Source organism: Macaca nemestrina, chromosome 11 (genome assembly GCF_043159975.1).
Source record: "Macaca nemestrina isolate mMacNem1 chromosome 11, mMacNem.hap1, whole genome shotgun sequence".
Taxonomy (NCBI): domain Eukaryota; kingdom Metazoa; phylum Chordata; class Mammalia; order Primates; family Cercopithecidae; genus Macaca; species Macaca nemestrina.
In genome coordinates, this window is record NC_092135.1 from 58,751,154 (window position 1) to 58,769,189 (window position 18,036).

General features: G+C 38.6%; 1 long non-coding RNA gene across 1 annotated transcript in view; it reads left to right on the top strand.

Annotated features, from left to right (window-relative positions):
* LOC105493166 (uncharacterized) overlaps positions 1-18,036 on the top strand; it is an 88,122-nt gene that overhangs the window by 62,327 nt on the left and 7,759 nt on the right. Inside the window, exons 2-4 of the long non-coding RNA XR_011609809.1 lie at positions 5,813-5,917; positions 6,457-7,760; positions 14,410-14,531. This is a non-coding gene — a long non-coding RNA (uncharacterized lncRNA). The remainder of the gene's footprint in view (positions 1-5,812; positions 5,918-6,456; positions 7,761-14,409; positions 14,532-18,036) is intronic.

Here is an 18,036-nt window from a genome sequence, read left to right on the forward strand (position 1 = left end):
TTATCAACTATCATGTACCAGTCACTTTTGAAACATTGCATTATGTTTGTAAGAGCATGTGGAGGGGAATTATTTCAGATTTATAGATGAGGAAACTGACACTCAGGAAGTTGAAGTTACTTGCTCAGCCAAGCTCAGTTAGTATGTAACAGACCAGGGATTCAGAATCATGCCTCTCTGATGGCAAAGCTACTTCTTTCTTTATGCCATTAGCTTTCATGAACTCACCATTCTCACCCAAGTGACCATGTCTGACCATCTTATCTGGTTCTTGGACCACTACTCCAGTATATCTAAGGATTCGTAGCATCTTGCCTGCAATACCAACCTGTGCAAAATGAGACTGGCCTGGGACTAATTGTATGTAAGTGTCTCTCCAATTCTTATTATTTGACCTTCTTCTTGGGTCATTAAAGGTCCTCCCAAATGCATTATTGTTATTTTTCTTTATTTCAAGACTTAATCCCTGTTCTAAAGTCTTATGTGGTTCCTCAAGTGAGCACTACTTTTCCCTCTTTATAAACAAAGCTGGCTATTGATTTATTAGTTTTTCAGTGTGGCAGCAAATCAATACACTAGAAAGCAGTTTGTCAGATGACCCAAAGAATGCAGAACAATTATTTTTTTGGGAAAATGAACACCAGGGCTTCCTATGTGAGATTTGTGAATGATACCATCTTCCCAGACCTTCTTTTGTTCTGGAGGAGAAAAAGCTGGTTTGGTGATTACTCACATCACATTTCCAGCTTTGCCATTCCCTTGGGCACTAACTTATTTTCTGGCATTTGAAAAGATAACTCCCCCAGGTTTTAATCGCAATTAGAACAGGTTGGAGAGAACATCGAATTGCATTCTAGGGGAAAAAACTATTAACGTGGAGGGAGCTAGGTGGTAAGAAGAAAAGAAGTTATTAACTTCCAAAATACAAAATACATTGTAATTTTCATTGTAATATATTAATTTTCCAAAATATATTGTAGAGAAACACAAAGCTATTTATACTTGGAGTTCCTTCTATTTTTGTTATTTGGCTATTGACAGGCAATTTTATTTGCCAATTTTAAATTAATCATGAAATCAAACTGCTGCTTGGCATGTCACTTCCTCCCAGATCATCTCCGCAGCCTTCAGCTGGCAGTTCTGATATGCGCACAGATAGCCCTTGACTGTGAAATGCTGACCTATGTTAATTCCAGATATTGGCATCTCCTCTTCCAACCCCTTAAAGGTAATGTTACCACCTCAATGGAAAAAATCACTACTGCCTCAGCCACCTAACCTTTCTGCAGGTTAGCCTTTTGGTTTCTCTGTGTTTAAAAAAAACAAAAACAAAAACTACCTTTTAAAAATCACTATTCTTTTAAGGTTTTTTTAAACTAAGGAATTATTATTTTTGTGCTAAAATATAAAGAAACTCTTTTTAACATACAAAAATTGAGGTTAAATTCATTAACCAAACACCTTAAAATTATATTCAATCCCAGAATGAGTCTTTGCTTTCTCTTCAGGGGTCTAAATTATCCACTTTTATGTGCCGAAGTCCTGGCTCCTTGGTGTGATGCTCCCTTCCCTCCTGTGTGTCTCATATTTTATACTTTTTTTCTAATTTTATTCTGCTGTATTGTTTTTTATATCTGTAGGCCACTTTAGATTCTCTTTGGAACATAGGAAGACATATACAAATTAGTTAAATGAAAAGGCTCTAGACAAGGAATTAAGATTTGCCATTAATTATCTGTGGGATCTGGAGCAGGTCACTTAAATATTCTAGGTCTCAGTTTCCTCATAGTCTACAAAATTAAAGGGTTGGCATGGAATGATCTGTAAGGTTCTTGCCTTTCTAATTCTGACCTCGGTGTTATAAAACTGCTAATCAAAAGAACAAATGAAAACATAAGACATGTCTCAACTACAGCAGGCCTGAATAGGGTCAATTGACCCTTACTATCCATCCCCACTTCTTCTCATGTGTGTTTCTATTTCCAGGGGCTGCAGAGCTAACAATCACATTCCTTAGTCTCTTCCATGTCACGTTCTGGATTGAAACTAAGTTCCATAATTAAAGTACTTGCATGTGATTTTAAAGATGGAAATAAAGCAATAATGATCTTTGTGCCTTTTGTTTTTTCAGTTGCTATTGGGAAACAATGTCATGGAAATGACAAAACCTTTTTCTTTGTCTTGTCACTTCTTCACAGATTTCTTTCTCTTTTTTAAAATGGTATATAAGCTGTCAGGCCTAACTGCTTCTTGGGATTTTCACTTTCTTTTCTGTAAGACTTCTGTGTACACACAAAAATAAAACATTAACATTAAATAAAACTTGTATGTCTTTTTTCTATTAATCTGTCTTTTGCCAGTTTAATTTGCAGTGCCATAGTCATTAAGCTTAAGAAAGTAAAGAATAATTGCTTTTCTCCTTTACAATCCCTAGAGGGCTATTTGATCCCTCTCCTGTAGCCTATATTTATTTTAGAGTTCTAGCATCTTCTTTCTTAGTTCTTGCTAAGTTTGTGTGTATGTGTGTGTCCAGGTATATTTTATTTACATGATGTAAAATTTGCTTTAAAGGTGAAAATATAATCAACTCAGTCTTGCAAGAGCGTCATTTAAAACCCATTCCAACTCAATCTTTTTAAACACTTTCCAGTCAAGCCAAACGTTCTTCCAGGTTTGTTCAGTACTCAGTGTGATTATCTCCTGACTACTCTTTTGGCATGCATGACTCCAGGATTTTCTTTGGAAACTATTATACTACTCCCATATTCTTTTGTCACTGGTTTCATCTGCTATTTTGAGGTTAGGCTTCTCCCCCTTCAAATAGCTGAATGTATGTGTGTATATATATATGTGTGTGTGTGTGTGTGTGTGTATACACACACACATTATATATATGTGTGTGTATATATACACACATTATACACACACACACACACACACACACACACACACACACACACAGTGGTCTAGCTTAGCTCTGATATCATGCTACACAGACAGCCAATCTGTCTGCAAAGATTGGGAAAGTATTTTTTTTTTCTTTTGTTGACTCCAGGCATTTAGGGAAACTCTGTCAAAACACTAGATGGCCACTAAGTTAATAGAATACAGATTTCAGTAGCTAAACATGACAAAGAATACAGAATTTATAAAAATAGTGATATACTTTGGTTCTGTGTCCCCACCAAATCTTATGTTGAACTGTAATCCCCAATGTTAAAGGTAGGGCCTGGTGGGAGGTGACTGGATCATGGGGGTGGTCCTTCATGAATGGCTTAGCAACATCCCCTTGGTGCTGTTTTTTGATAGTGAGTGAATGAGTTATCATGAGATCTGGTTGTTTAAAAGTGTGTAGTGTGCACCTCCCCCCCCCCCCTCGCTCCTTCTCTGGCCATGTAAGACATACCTGCTTCCCCTTTGCCTTCTGCCATGATTGTAAGTTTCCTGGGGCCTTGCAGAAGCCACTATGCTTCCTGTACAGCTTGTGCAACTGTGAGCCAATTAAACCTCTTTACTTTATAAATTACACATATAAATGTATGAGGTAAAACTAGGTATTTCTTCTTAGCAGTGCAAGAACAGACTAGTACAGATAATTTAGAAAAGTCACTGAACAAGCAAACAACAACAACCCCAAACAGCCAGCAACACCAAAACCCAGGGAATAGGGATAATCTGATTTTCTGAGCTGCCACACTGTAATATTCAAAATGTTGAATTTTCAAAAAAAAAGAAATACTAGACATACAAAGAGACAAAAGAGGATGGTTTATTCACAGGAAAAAAGACATTAATAGAAACTGTTTTTGAGGAAGAAGACATAGGAATTGGACTTACTAAACAAAGACTATAAACCAACTGTCTTAAATATGTTTATAAAAGATAACACCAAAAAGATAACAAAGAACTAAAGAAAACCAGGAAAACAATGTCTTCCCAAAGTAATCTATAGATTCAATGCAATCCCTATCAAAGTCCTGGCAGTCTTTTTTTTTTTTTTTTTTTGCAGATATGGAAAAGGTCCTAAAATTCCAATGAAATTGCAATAGCCAAAACAATCTTCAAAAAGAAAACCAAAGTTGGAGGACTCACACTTCCCAATTTCAAAACTACTACAAAACTTCAGTAATCAAAACAGCATATCAATCAATGGAATAGAATTGAGAATGAAGAATAAACTCACACATGTATGGTCAATTGATTTTGATGACAAGACATTCAATGGAGAAATAATAATCTCTTGAATATATAAGACTAGAGAACTAGATATTCACATGCAAAACAATGAAGTTGGACTCTTGCCTCACACCATATATAAAAATTAACTGAAAATGGGTTAAAGACCTAAATGTATGAGGTAAAACTATAAAATTTTTAGAAGAAAATATAGAGGTAAACCTAAATAAACTTGGATTTGGCAATGGATCCTAGATACGACACCAAAAGCACAAGCAACAACAAAAGTAGATAAACTGGACTTTATGAACACTAACAACATTTGTGCATCAAAGAACACTATCAAAAGAGTGAAAAGATAACCCACAGAATGGGAGGAAATATTTACAAATCACACATGTGATGAGAGGCTAACAAAGGACTTCTACAACTCAATAACAAATAGAAAATTCAATTTAATTTGAATAGATATTTCTTCAAAGAAGACATAAAAATGGCCAAGAAGTATGTAAAAAGTTATTCAACATCACTAATCATTAGGGATATGTAAAACCAAAACCACAATAAGATAGCACTTCACACCCATATAATTTCTTAAAATGAAAAATGACACACATTGACAGGGCTAGGGATAATGCTTGTACATTGCTGATGGGAATTTACAATCATCCTTGCCATTGTGGAAAACAGTTTAGCAGTTCCTCAAAAAGTTAAGCATTGAATTACCACATGACCCAACTGTACTCCTAATTATATACCCAAATAATTGAAAGCAGGTATTCAAACAAGATTTTGTATACAAATGTTCATAGCAGCACTATTCATAGTAGCGAAAAGGTAGAAACAACCTAAATGTCCATGACCTCTTGAATGGATAAACAAAATGTGGTACATACAATAGCATATTACTCAGCCATAAAAGGAATGAAGTATTGATATATGGTACAACATGGATGAGCCTCAAAAACATTATACTAAGTGAAAAAAGCAGATATATAAGTTCACAGATTGTATGATTATGTCTATATGAAATATCCAGATTGGAAATCCTTGGAAACAGAAAGCAGATTAGCAGTTGCCAGGGGCTGAGGAAAAATGAGAATGGGAGTGACTCTTTAATGGGTTTCCTTTCAGTTGATTAAATGTTTTGGAACTAGACAGAAATGGTAGTTGCACAACATGGAATGTACAAAAAGCCACTGAATTGTATGTATACTTTTAAATGATTCATTTTATGGTATATGAATTTTACCCATATTAAAAAAAAAAACACTGGAGTTGCTCTCCCTTGTCTGCTGAATAAAGTACCAACTCCTGACTTAATCTGGCATTTTACCACTTTTAATCTGACTCTGTCTCTTTCCAGCCTCATCTCCTTCCATATCCCAAGCCCACCAGGAATGCATTGGTGATAGGTTTGGCTGTGTGCCCATCCAAATTTCATCTTGAATTGTAGCTCCCATTATTCCCACGTGTTGTGGTAGGGAGGTAGGGACCTGATGGGAGAAAACTGAATCATGGGAACAGTTTCCCCCATACTGTTCTTGTGGTAGTGAATAAGTCTCATGAGATCTGATGGTTGGATAAGGGGAAACCCCCTTTCACTTGGTTCTCATTTTCTCTTGTCTGCCTCCAGGGAAGAGGTGACTTTCACCTTCCACCATGATTGTGAAGCCTTCCCAGCCACAAGGAACTGTGAGTCCATTAAACCTCCTTTTCTTCACAGATTACCCAGTCTCAGGTATGTCTTCATCAGCAGTGTGAAAACAGACTAATACGACTGGTACCTGCTTGAATCTTCTGTGCTCTCACTTGCTCCCACACCTTTGTATATGAATTGTCCATTCTTTTCCTTTCCTCCTTTGCTAGGCTAACTTCTACTTCTTTAAGATTCTTCTCAGATTGACTCTTTGGAAAGCATTTCCTAGTTCCCTCCCCCAGTCTTATTCCCTAGCTCCAGCTGGAGTATAGATTTCTAACTGTGGGGTCCCACAACACCCTTTGCATACTGCATTTGTCACGCTGTCTTCTAATTATCTCCCCTCCAAACTGTGAGTTTCTCCAGAGCAGAAATTGTGCCTTTCATCTCTATTAATAGCTCCTGGCAGTGGTCCTGGCACACAGCACATGCTTGTGAAGTGTTGAATTGTTAAACTGGATCACAACTTTCTCTAGCATGATTTTTGCTCGTGCGCTTACTCCCCTGTTTGAGCATCAGCCTTTCTCTCTTTCTTTACCTTAGACCACAATCTAACATATTCAGTCCCCTCACCATTATAGGCAAATGGTCACCAGGAGAGCTGGGAGAGTGTATGACTAGACCCTAGCAAACACGTGACCTCTGCAGGAACAGCTCAGCATTCATGCCCATTTCCTGGTGGATCGGGAATGTCACCTTCAATCAAAGGTATAGAAAAGAAGAACTTGAGGCCTTGGGATCAACAAAGGAAAGTTCAGTTTCCTATTTCCTCATTCACTTATACAGCCTTTGCCCAATCACCTATGCCCTGTGGAATTCATTTTCCTCATCTATAAAATGAGAATAAAAATAATTACTCTTCTTATTCATGGAATCACTTGAGGATTACAATGAAATAAAACAATGTATTAACATCTATTGTGTTTTTAAATGTTTAAATATTATAGGCCTCAAATCTTCTCAGACTGATTCATAATAGAAACTTCATAATATAGGCAACCCAGATTGACCACCTTCTCAGTCATGGTAATTTTCTATATAACACAAACAAGTAAATAAAAATTCTAACATGGCATGTAAATGTGAATGATTATTATGTATTCATCTTCATCATCTCCTTAAAGCAGCATTATTGAGACTTCATCTGAGAAACAGTAGCATTCTCGGGAGTTTCTGTCCTATATATTAATATATGAGTAACTGAGGCAAGTGGGAGAGTCTGGTTAATCCTGTTATCCTGGTACCTGATCAATGACTTTATTGTTGGGAAATGGTGTGGTGTGGAAAAGCTAAGCTATGCTCACTCTCATCATGTGATAAAAGCTGCTTAAACTCTTGCCTAGATGAAATGATCTTTTACCAAAAAATCCCCAATAAATGTCTCCCTAGCTTGAAAGTCTTTAGAAAATAGAGTTGCTTGGTTTTATTATGTTAAATAAATATTGTTTTACACTTTTCCAATAAGTTTTAACTTTATTTTTGCACTGAAATATCTTATAATTTCCATTTTGTGACTCCCACTAGTGATGACTTAAGGGACACTTTAACCTGTCCATTCATCATAAAAACCTAGAGTCAACCAAGTTTGACTACCTTTCCCAGCTATGGTCGGTAAATATTTTCCCCTGTCAATGGCTAGCTTATTACTATTGTAAAATGAATAAATAAGGAAAATAATTAGGTGGTTCATTTAGGCTCTTTTTGTATTTGCTTATTGTAAATAAAAATTGAATCCAGTTTAAATTAAGTGATTCTTGTCATAACCTATTGTAGGAACATGAAATAATCTAAGAAAAAGTTCCAGCCATGCACATCAGGAGAGCTTGTCAAAGTAAAGGGGAAACTACTTCTACAAAGAAGGAGAAATACTGCCTCCTCCTTTCAGGTACCAATCTGAAAGCTGTTCTCTTTTCCATCAAAATTAATGGTTGCTTTTATAACTTCCCTCTTCCCTAAAGAGAGAAGAAAGTCAAAGAGACCTAGAAGCAAACCTTGCCTGGTTTTCCAATATCAGCTTACAAAGAATGTTCTAAAGGAAAGCAAACTTTACATTCCAGCTTTGCCTGAATCTGTGCAATAGTAAATTGGTGACAGTAATAGCTTAAGCAATGGAAAAATAATGCATGAGCCTTATCTAAATCTAAGTTTAGACTCAAGTCTAAACATTGAGTAGTTAGTAACTCTCTGTAAAATTAATAGTAGGCTGGGGGCGGTGGCTCATGCCTGTAATCCCAGTACTTTGGGAGGCCAAAGAGGGCAGATCACAAGGTCAGGAGATCAAGACCATCCTGACTAACACAGTGAAAGCCCATCTATCAGGGGAACCCACCCCCAGTATTTCAACATAGGTTTTTCCTGTTTTCCATAAGTGTTGGCCAGCTGAGAAATAAAGAGAAAGAGTACAAAGAGAGGAATTTTACAGCTGGGCCGCTGGGGGTGACATCACATATCAGCAGGACCATGATGCCCACTAGAGCCTCAAAACCAGCATGTTTTTTTTAAGGATTTCAAAAGGGGAGGGGGTGTATGAACAGGGAGTAGGTCACAAAGATCATATGCTTCAAAGGGCAAAAAGCAGAACAAAGATCACATGCTTCTGAGGAAACAGGACAAAGAGCAAAACGCAGAACTCCTAATAAGTGTCTATGTTCAGTGGTGCATGTCTTGTCTTGATAAACATCTTAAACAACAGAAAACAGGGTTCAAGAGCAAAGAACTGGTCTGACCAAAAATTTGCCAGAATGGAGTTTCCCAATCCTAGTAAGCCTGAGGGTACTGCAGGAGACCAGGACATATCTCACTCCTTATCTCAACCGCATAGGACAGATATTCCCAGAGCAGCCATTGATAGACCTCCCCCAAGGAATGCATTCCTTTTGTAGGGTATTAATATTCCTTGCTAGGAAAAGAATTTAGCGATATCTCTCCTACTTGCATGTCCGTTTATAGGCTTTCTGTAAGAAGACAAATATAGCTCATTTTGCCCGACCCCACAGGCAGTCAGACCTTAGGTTGTCTTCCCTTGTTCCCTGAAAATTGCTGTTATTCTGTTCTTTTTCAAGGTGCACTGATTTCATATTGTTCAAACACACATGTTTTACAGTCAATTTGTACAGATAACACAATTATCATAGTGGTCCTGAGATGACATACATCCTCAGCTTAAAAAGATGACAGGATTAAGAGATTAAAGAGAGGCATAAGAAATTATAAAAGTATTATTTGGGAACTGATAAATGTCCATGAAATCTTCACAATTCACGTTTCTCTGCCACGGCTCCAGTTGGTCCCTCTGTTGGGGGTCCCTGACTTCCTGCAATACCCATCTCTACTAAAAACACAAAAAATTAGCCGGGCATGGTGGCACATGCCTGTAGTCCCAGCTCTTCAGAAGGCTGAGGCAGGAGAATGGCATGAACCCAGGAGGTGGAGCTTGCAGTGAGCCAAGATCACACCACTGCACTCCAGCCTGGGCGACAGAGTGAGACTCCATCTCAAAAACAAAAATTAGTTGGGCATAGTGGCACGTGCCTGTAGTCCCAGCTAGTCATGAGGCTGAAGCAGGAGAACTGCTTGAACCTGGGAGGTGGAGGTTGCAGTGGGTGGAGATTGCATCACTGCACTCCAGCCTTGGCAACAGAGCAAGACTCCATCTCAAAAAAAAAAAAAAAATTAATGCTAAATTATTTTTATGGAAACTTTCAAGGACCAGGGAAGAAGATGAATTGTAATGACCAAAGAAGATGAAGGTGATTATTTCCTGAATGAGGAGAGATTAAAAGTTAACATAAAAAATGTGCCATGTGGGGGAAAAAAGTACCATGTATTATGTTTAAATTAAATGTTCAAGAAACTCCAAAATATGGGAGATAATGAAGGCTTTTCCAACTGGTCCTAATTGTTTTGTCTCTGACCTTCTTTCCTAGCACCTACTTCAAACAATCACACCCATGCTGCCCCAAAAGATGCTTCTATCCAGGCCTTACTGTTAACAGATCCCTACTCTTTCTTCATGATCCAATTCACTTGTCATCTCTTCTGTGAATCCTTTCATTCCCCAGACTCTCTGCTTCATGGCATCACAGAGCTATATTCGCTTCTCTATTAAAGCACATATCATGTTAAGTTGCAATTCCTTGGAGTATTGGTCTGCTTCACAAGTTTTTTCTATTTTTGTGTTTCTTGGACTTAGCAAACTGCCCAGCATTAAGTAGAGGTTCACAAATGTTTGTCGAAGAGATGAGTGAATCTCTCATTTCTCTCCTAGCCAGCCAGCTTTCTACCTCCACAACAGCCTTGAAATCCCAGTTCCTATATCCTACACAAAGTCCAACATTGTAATCCTCTTTGAGAAACTAACATAGGGGATGAGTGAGTAATTTAAGTTGCAAGATCTTACCAGCATCATTAACTTTGGTTACAGAGAACATGCTAATTGCCTAGCAAAAGCCCAAATTGTACAACCTTGCAGTCTTTGCTACTGGTGAATTTATATTAAAGAAGACCTAAAAGTAGACAGAGAAGTCTGAAAATATATTCATATATGTTGTGCCCTACTCATGGGTGGGAGAAGAGAAGTAAAGCAACTAGAATAAATAAAATACTACCCCACATGATTTAACATTCTTCAGCAGAATTTTTATTGAAGGAGTACTATGATGGTTTATAGAGAAGGGAGGGAATACATATCTGATTTGTTATAAATCGCTTTTTTAAAAATAGCACATAGACACTATGCTGCACTGTCTGGTCTGTCCTGGAAGCTTGATTGCATTTGTTTGTTTTTGCTTGCCACCCCTCATCCATTTTCTGCTCTACTCTCTGCTTTGCTCTCTGCCCCAGGAGGCTGATTTGAACTTAGTACATCACAGGGCTACTTTGCCCTCTCTGGCTTCCAGGTGGGTTTGTCCCACAGGAGTCATTGGCCAAGATCAGAGAGCAAGGGTAGAAACTGATCTATTTCCCCTGCGCCCTCCCCACTTGGAGTTCAGACAATACCAGCATTCCATAGGTGCCCTTTTCCAGGGCTCCAGCTCTCCCCAGACTTGGGGAATCCTGTTCCCAGCTGATTGTGCCTGTTTCCTAGAAGAAGCCTGACTGATAGAATGGTCACCGGCCCACAACTGGAAAAGTATGTGAATAAATGAATGCGGCCGGGTGCTTTTATTTCTTACGCTATTGTCTTCCACTGAGCAGTCTGTCCACTAAACTATAATACAGAGGGGAGATTGTAAGGGTTGAAAAGAGCAATAGCTAGAAATTTCATTTATAAGCGCACTGATTTTTGCCCATTTCAGGATCACAGCTTTGATGGGACAATAGGCAGTTCCTCCCAGTGATAGTTTTGAACACTGGCAATTAGACCTCACCAAGGGCACCTAGCTGGAGCCTCACCTCTCCTTACTTCTACAACTGACCTCAGAAAAGAGCTGTGCAACTGTGGCATCCTTCCATTCCATTCAATTAGCCTGCTTCAAGCATCTTCAATGGTTCATTAGTGTCAAAAAAAAAACACCGGTGAATATCCAGGGAGACTTGTATGTGTTATCTTTGCAAGATTTTACTTGTGTTCTTTTGTTTAAAAACACTTTGGATTCCCTTGAGATTATTATGATGCAGAGCCATATTTTCAAAAAGATTCCTCAATTCTTGCCAGTAAAAGCTCATCTGATCTCTGCTCATTTTTCAAAAATGGCTTGAGTTTCCTCATTACTGGCACCATCTCATCCCTCCCCTTGTTGTTGCTGAATGCTCATAGCAGATTCCACAGGCGTGGGGATAATGTTGTCTGTCACTTAGAGAAAGGCAGATTCTTCTGGGAGTTAAAGGCAATGAATTCCAGAAAATGTTTTTCAGATGTTTGGGGTTTAATGAAACACAGGATGTGCACTGCCAGGTAGCACCAATGTTCATTTTTAAGCTTTCCTTATGTTACCATATATTTGCCTAAAACACTGCCTTATGTTACTTTGCCTCTCTGTTTGCCTACATTTCTATGCAACATTCCTAAGACTCCAGGCTTTTTAAAGCCCATTTAAAAAATAGCCACCAAGAAAAGAAATATTTTTTTTTAAAAAAGGCCTTAGGCAACTGCATTCAGGTAGGAGCAAATAATTTGAAGCTCAGAAGTAATAAGGCTGATGGGAATTCCAAACATGGCCCAGTACTACATGCTTGACAATTCTTTATAAAATGGCCTTCTTGTATTAAAATAACAGTTTAGATATAAATGATATCTACAATATCCATTGTTTTCAGAGCCACATACTCTGGTTTATTGAGGTAAATAGCTGTTCATAACTCTGGGCCCCTGAAAACCTCATTTTTCTGGAGGCTGATGGTTTTGAGTCAGCAGGCACTGTCTGGGTTTCTGTAGCAACCCTGGAGGCCATTGTCCCACACCTGCTTCAGAGGGTAAGAAGACACTATTTCCTTAGCCCTTGATCTATCTGGAGTTCACCATTCACAATGTCATTTGTGTAACAAGAGGGAAAGAAGCAGCACCACCCTGACCTTGGGAACATTTAAGAAGTAAGGAGGACTCCAGAGAAAGTGAGCCCACAAAAGCCATGTCCATGTAAGAAGAATGTTTCCCAACACTATGTAGAATGGTCAAATGAGAATGAAGCTTCAAGAAGTTTATTTCATCCTCCACATTGTGTGTCTGGGAGAGGAAACCTCTGATAAAGGATGTGATCAAAGTGAGTTCAAGTTGTTCACTTTACCAAAAAGCCCTTCTATATTGCCAAGGCTAGAAGCATGCTGATTTACAACCACAGGGTTCATATTATTGCCTTTCTCCATCTTATATTTTAATTAAACAGTTATTGAGTCTATAAAACAACATCTACTAAACCCTATACCAAGAATAGAAATAAATAACCAAATACAGTTCCTGCCCTCAAGTTTGCCATCTGACTGAGAAAAGCAATCATAACCAGCTGATAGGGGTTGGGGGAATAAATGAGTACATGCCCCCAAATATGAAATAACACAGCACATGTTGACTCCTTTGGAGTGAAGGTAGACAACTACCTCTGTAATATAGTTGAGATTGAGATCAAAATGCCTCCTGTCATCTAATCTTTTGGTAGTATAACTTATGTCTCTCAGGAAAAACTTATCATTGAGAAAATTATTCCCCAGTCCTACCAGGCCTTTCCAGAGAGCTACAGTTTTACTCCTCTTCTTCATGCTTGTTTTTGTTTAGATGAATAGTATACTGAGCTTTAAGAGGGACATGACTTCTATTTTTCTTTTGTAATTCTACGTCACTAAGAACCCAATGGCCACAAGATCTGATTTAAGTTTTTCCAAAGCTAAGGTAACAGTTTTCAAAGTGTGCTTCAAGGGCCTCCTACATAAAAATTAATAGGACACATGCTAAAATTTGATTTTCTGGGTTATACCACTCTGAAGACCTACTAACCTAAAATATCTGGTGAAACAGCCCAAGGATCTTAATTTTAATGAGTATCTCAGGTTATTATTGAATTTCCACCACCAGTAGTTTAAGAACCACTGGTTTAGGGGCTATGCTAACTTTTGGGGCATCTTCCTAACCCTATTCTTGACAATAAATTCTGTAAAGAATCGTCCCTTCGGCTGGGTGCAGTGGCTCACGCCTGTAATCCCACCACTTTGGGAGGTCAAGGTGGGCAGATTACTTGATGCCAGGAGTTCAAGACCAGCCTCACCAACATGGTGAAATCCTATCTGTACTATTAATAAAAGTACAAAAATTAGCCAGACGTGGTGGTGTGCACCTGTAGTCCCAGGTACTCTGGAGGCTGAGGTGGAAGGATCACTTGAGCCCAGAAGGCAGAGGTTGCAGTGAGCCAAGATCATGCCACCACACTCCCGCCTGCATGACAGAGTAAGACCCTGTCTCAAAAAAAAAAAAAAAAAAAAAAAAAAAAATCCTTTTAGTTACATTCTTCTATTATAGAAATTCTTAGCTCCAGACCAAAATCAAGGCTGTTGATTTTGTTAGGTGAGATCACTTGAGGAATATAAAATGGGTTTCTACAGAATCCCTGGATGGGCTTCAAGACGTGCTTAAAGACTCCTGCATGTGTACGCAAAATGGTGAACAGGTGTATGTTTCTCTAGGGTAAGAATCCATAGATATCTTCAGATTATCCAAGAGGTTCCAGGACATAGAACAGTTGACCCACTGCTTTGTGGGACTAATGCTATTAAACTAGGCTCCCATTGCTGAAATTAGGTTTCATGGATACTAAGCAACCTCAGCAACAGAATTCTCAAGCTAGGTAATTAAACAAATAGACATTTATGGAGCATCCTGGGTGTTTATGAGGCACTGAAAACATTCATTCCTCACAACTCTTTTTAGTCCTTTACAGTGGAAAGTAGCATTATCTCCATTCAGGTTTCTAATAACAATAATAGTTAACATTTAACATTTACTGAGCACTTACCACAGGCAGGTACTAGTCTAAGTACTTCCTATATAACAGCTCAAGTAATTCTTATTAACATCTCTATAATTCTTTTTTTTTTTTTTTTTTGAGATGGAGTTTCACTCTTGTCACCCAGGCTGGAATGCAATGGCATGATCTCAGCACACTGCAACATCTACCCCTCGGCCCAGGCAATTCTCCTGCTTCAGCCTCCCGAGTAGCTTGGACTACAGGTGCGTACCACCACACCCAGCAAATTTTTGTATTTTTAATAGAGATGGGGTTTCTCCATAGGCTTGTCTCGAACTCCTGACCTCAGGTGATCCACCTTCCTTGGCCTCCCAAAGTGCTGGGATTACAGGCATGAGCCACCGTGCCCGGCCAACATCTCTATAATTCTTATGATGCCTCTATAATTCTTCCCATATTTCTATAATCTATAAAGTGGATTCTACTATTACTCCCATTTCACAGATGAGGAAACTAAGATTTTCATTAAGTCTCCTTCTCTCATCTCTGTATCATTAATAATAATAGCTAACCTTCATTGAATTCATTATGTGCCAGGCAGTATTTCAAGCACTCATTTTGTAGAGGAGAAACCTAAAGCACAGAGATGTTAAGTAACTGACCCAATGTCATCCAGGTAGCAGGAGACAGAGCTAGGATTCAAACCCTAGTCTGGTTAAAGAGCCCACACCCAGCCATGCCTACTACTGCCACAAGTTCTAGCCTCTGCCTTACTGGATTGCTAATTCTATAGGCCTAAGTTTCTGTGGATTCCTACCTCTAGTCTAATAGATTTCTTTCTTCATTTTAAAGCTCCATTTGCATCAAGGGCTTTTGGGCATGGCTCCTAAGTTTCTACATGCACACCCCATGCACATGTGCCCTGGGTGACAGTGAGTCAGGCCACCCTTAGCTCTGTTCCAATTCCCAGACTACACAAGGTCACACCAGTCACTCAGGGATGTTAGGGCTCTCAGAGGCCTTTTATGATCATAGATACGATAGCACCCGACAGCTCTGCTGCTCAAAGGAGAACTGGGCAGGATCACATTTCAAATATTGCCTCTGTGTAATGTTCTGAGACCATTCAGAGTCTGGTTAAAAAAACACAGCAACGACTCTCCTCAGAGCTGGGGCTGTTGATTTTGTTAGGTGAGATCACTTGAGGAATATAAAATGCAAGAGAAAGAGTAGCAAAGAGGAAAAACAATAGATGAAAATATAGGGTCAAGCAAAAGTCACCAAGTAGGGGAGGAACTGCCCGGCCACAGCGTTCTGCTCAGCTTAAACCTAGGGTTTAAGAGCTAAAGGAATTAATCAATTTCTTCTTGTTTCAATTCCTTCCCAATTGTAAAATGTTTGCCTGCACAGTGGCTTTTAATTCAGAGAGAGAGCGAGAGAGAGAGTGAGCAAAAGAGAAACTGTGTGTGTGTGTGTGTGTGTGTGTGTGTGTGTGTGTGTATAACAAAAGTTAAACTATGACTCTCTTTTAAAAGACACTAGCTCATATTTTCCTGCTCAGCACACACACATAAAGGTTTTGTGATCGAAGCACACAACATTTGTATGCCTAACTATTGATTTATGCTGGGCTTTTAATGTTATGCAAGATTTTTTCCTTCCGTTACCCACCACCGAGTGACTGTGCTGATTCAACACTTTATAAATGCATCAATTTTCCTTTAGAAGCTGTGCCGAGAACGTGTGACTCCCTGGGCCAGTTTCTTATTGAAATCAGATGATGCAGGAAGTATCATCCACATTTCAGTGATAGGCTGCCCCCTAGTGACAATTTTCAGCTACACAGTCAACCTACAAATTTACTGTTAACAAATACTGCAGAGGTTTCTTGACACAAAGGAGAAACATCCTCCGTTGCAGAGGATATAAAAGAATAGTAATTTAATCCTCAGCCTATTTTCTATACATTTCAGTGTTATTAAAGTTTTCTGCGCTAATTCAAGATATCTCTGTTTTCAAAATATAGTCATATGCTGCATAGTGATGTTTCAGTCAACGATGGATCACATACATTTAATACAAAGATAGTCTCATACAATTATAATGGAGCTGAAAAATTCCTATCACCTAGTGGCACTGTAGTCATCATAACTTCATAGCACAATGCATTATTCACATATTTGTAGTGGTGCTGGTGTAAACAAACCTTCACCGCCAGTCATATAAAAGTGTGCATATAATTATACAAACATACATAATACTTGATACAACTATATCATTGGTTTATGTATTTGCTATACTATTTATCATTTTTTTAGCTTTTTAAAATTTTTATTATTTTTATTAGAGACAGGGTCTTGCTTTGTCACCCAGACTGGAGTACAGAGTCATAATCATAGCTCACTGCAACCTCGAAATCCTAGGCTCAAGCTATACACCTGCCTCAGCCTCCCAAGTAGCTAGGACTACTGGCACACCACCATGACTGGCTTTTTTTTTTTTTTTTTTATGTAGAGACAAGTCTTGCTATGTTGCCCAGGCTTGTCTTGAACGTCTGGGCTCAAGTGATCCTCTCTCCTCTGTTTCCCAAAGTGCTGGGATTACAGGTGTGAGTCAGCATTTATCAATATAATAGAGTGTTCTCCTTCTACACATAAAACAAGTTAACTGTAAAACAGTCTTCTAGTCCTTTCAGGAGGAATTCCAGAAAAAGGCATTTTATCATAGGAGATAGCTCCATGCTTGTTATTGCCCCTGAAGACCTTCCAATGGGCCAAGATATGGAGGTGGAAGATAGTGATATTGATGATCCTGACCTTGTACAGCCTTAGACAAATGTGTGTTTATGTCTTAGGTTTTAATACAAAAGTTTAAAAAGTAAAAAAAAAAAAAAAAAATTCTTAAAATAGTAAAAAAGCGTATAAAGATATAAATAAAGGAATTTTTGCCTGTAATCCCAGCATTTTGGGAGACCACGGCAGGCAGATCACAAGGTCAGGAGATTGAGACCATCCTGGCTAACACAGTAAAACCCTGTCTCTACTAAAAATACAAAAAAAAAATTAGCTGGGCGTTGTGGCGGGCGCCTGTAGTCCCAGTTACTTAGGAAGCTGAGACAGCAGAATGGCATGAACCTGGGAGGCAAAGCTTGCAGTGATCCGAGATCGCGCCACTGCACTGCAGCCTGGGAGACAGAGCGAGACTCCGTTTTAAGAAAAAAAAAAAGAGAGAGAGAAAGGAATTTTTATATAGCTGTAGAATGTGCTTGTGTTTCAAGCTAAGCATTATTACAAAAATGTCAAAAAGTTTAAAATATTAAAAAGTTTATAAAAGAGAAGAGTTATAGTAAGCTAAGGTTAATTTATTATTGAAAAATGAAAAATATTTTGTTATAAATCTAGTATAGCCTACATATACTATTCAGCACGTATAAGGTCTACAGTAGTAGACAGTAACGTCCTAGGCCTTCACATTCACTCACCACTCACTCACTACTCACTTACCCAGAGCAATTTCCAGTCCTGCAAGCTTCATTTATGGTACATGCCTCATGTAGGTATACCATTTTTTATCTTTTATACCATATTTTTACTGAATGATCTAGGTTTAGGTATGTTTACATACACAAATACTTAATACACAAATTGTGTAACAGTTGCCTACAGTATTCAGTACAGTAACATGCTAGACTGGTTTGTGGCCTAGGAGCAATAGGTTGTGCCATATAGCCTAGGTGTGTAACAGGCTACACCATCTATGCTTGTGTAA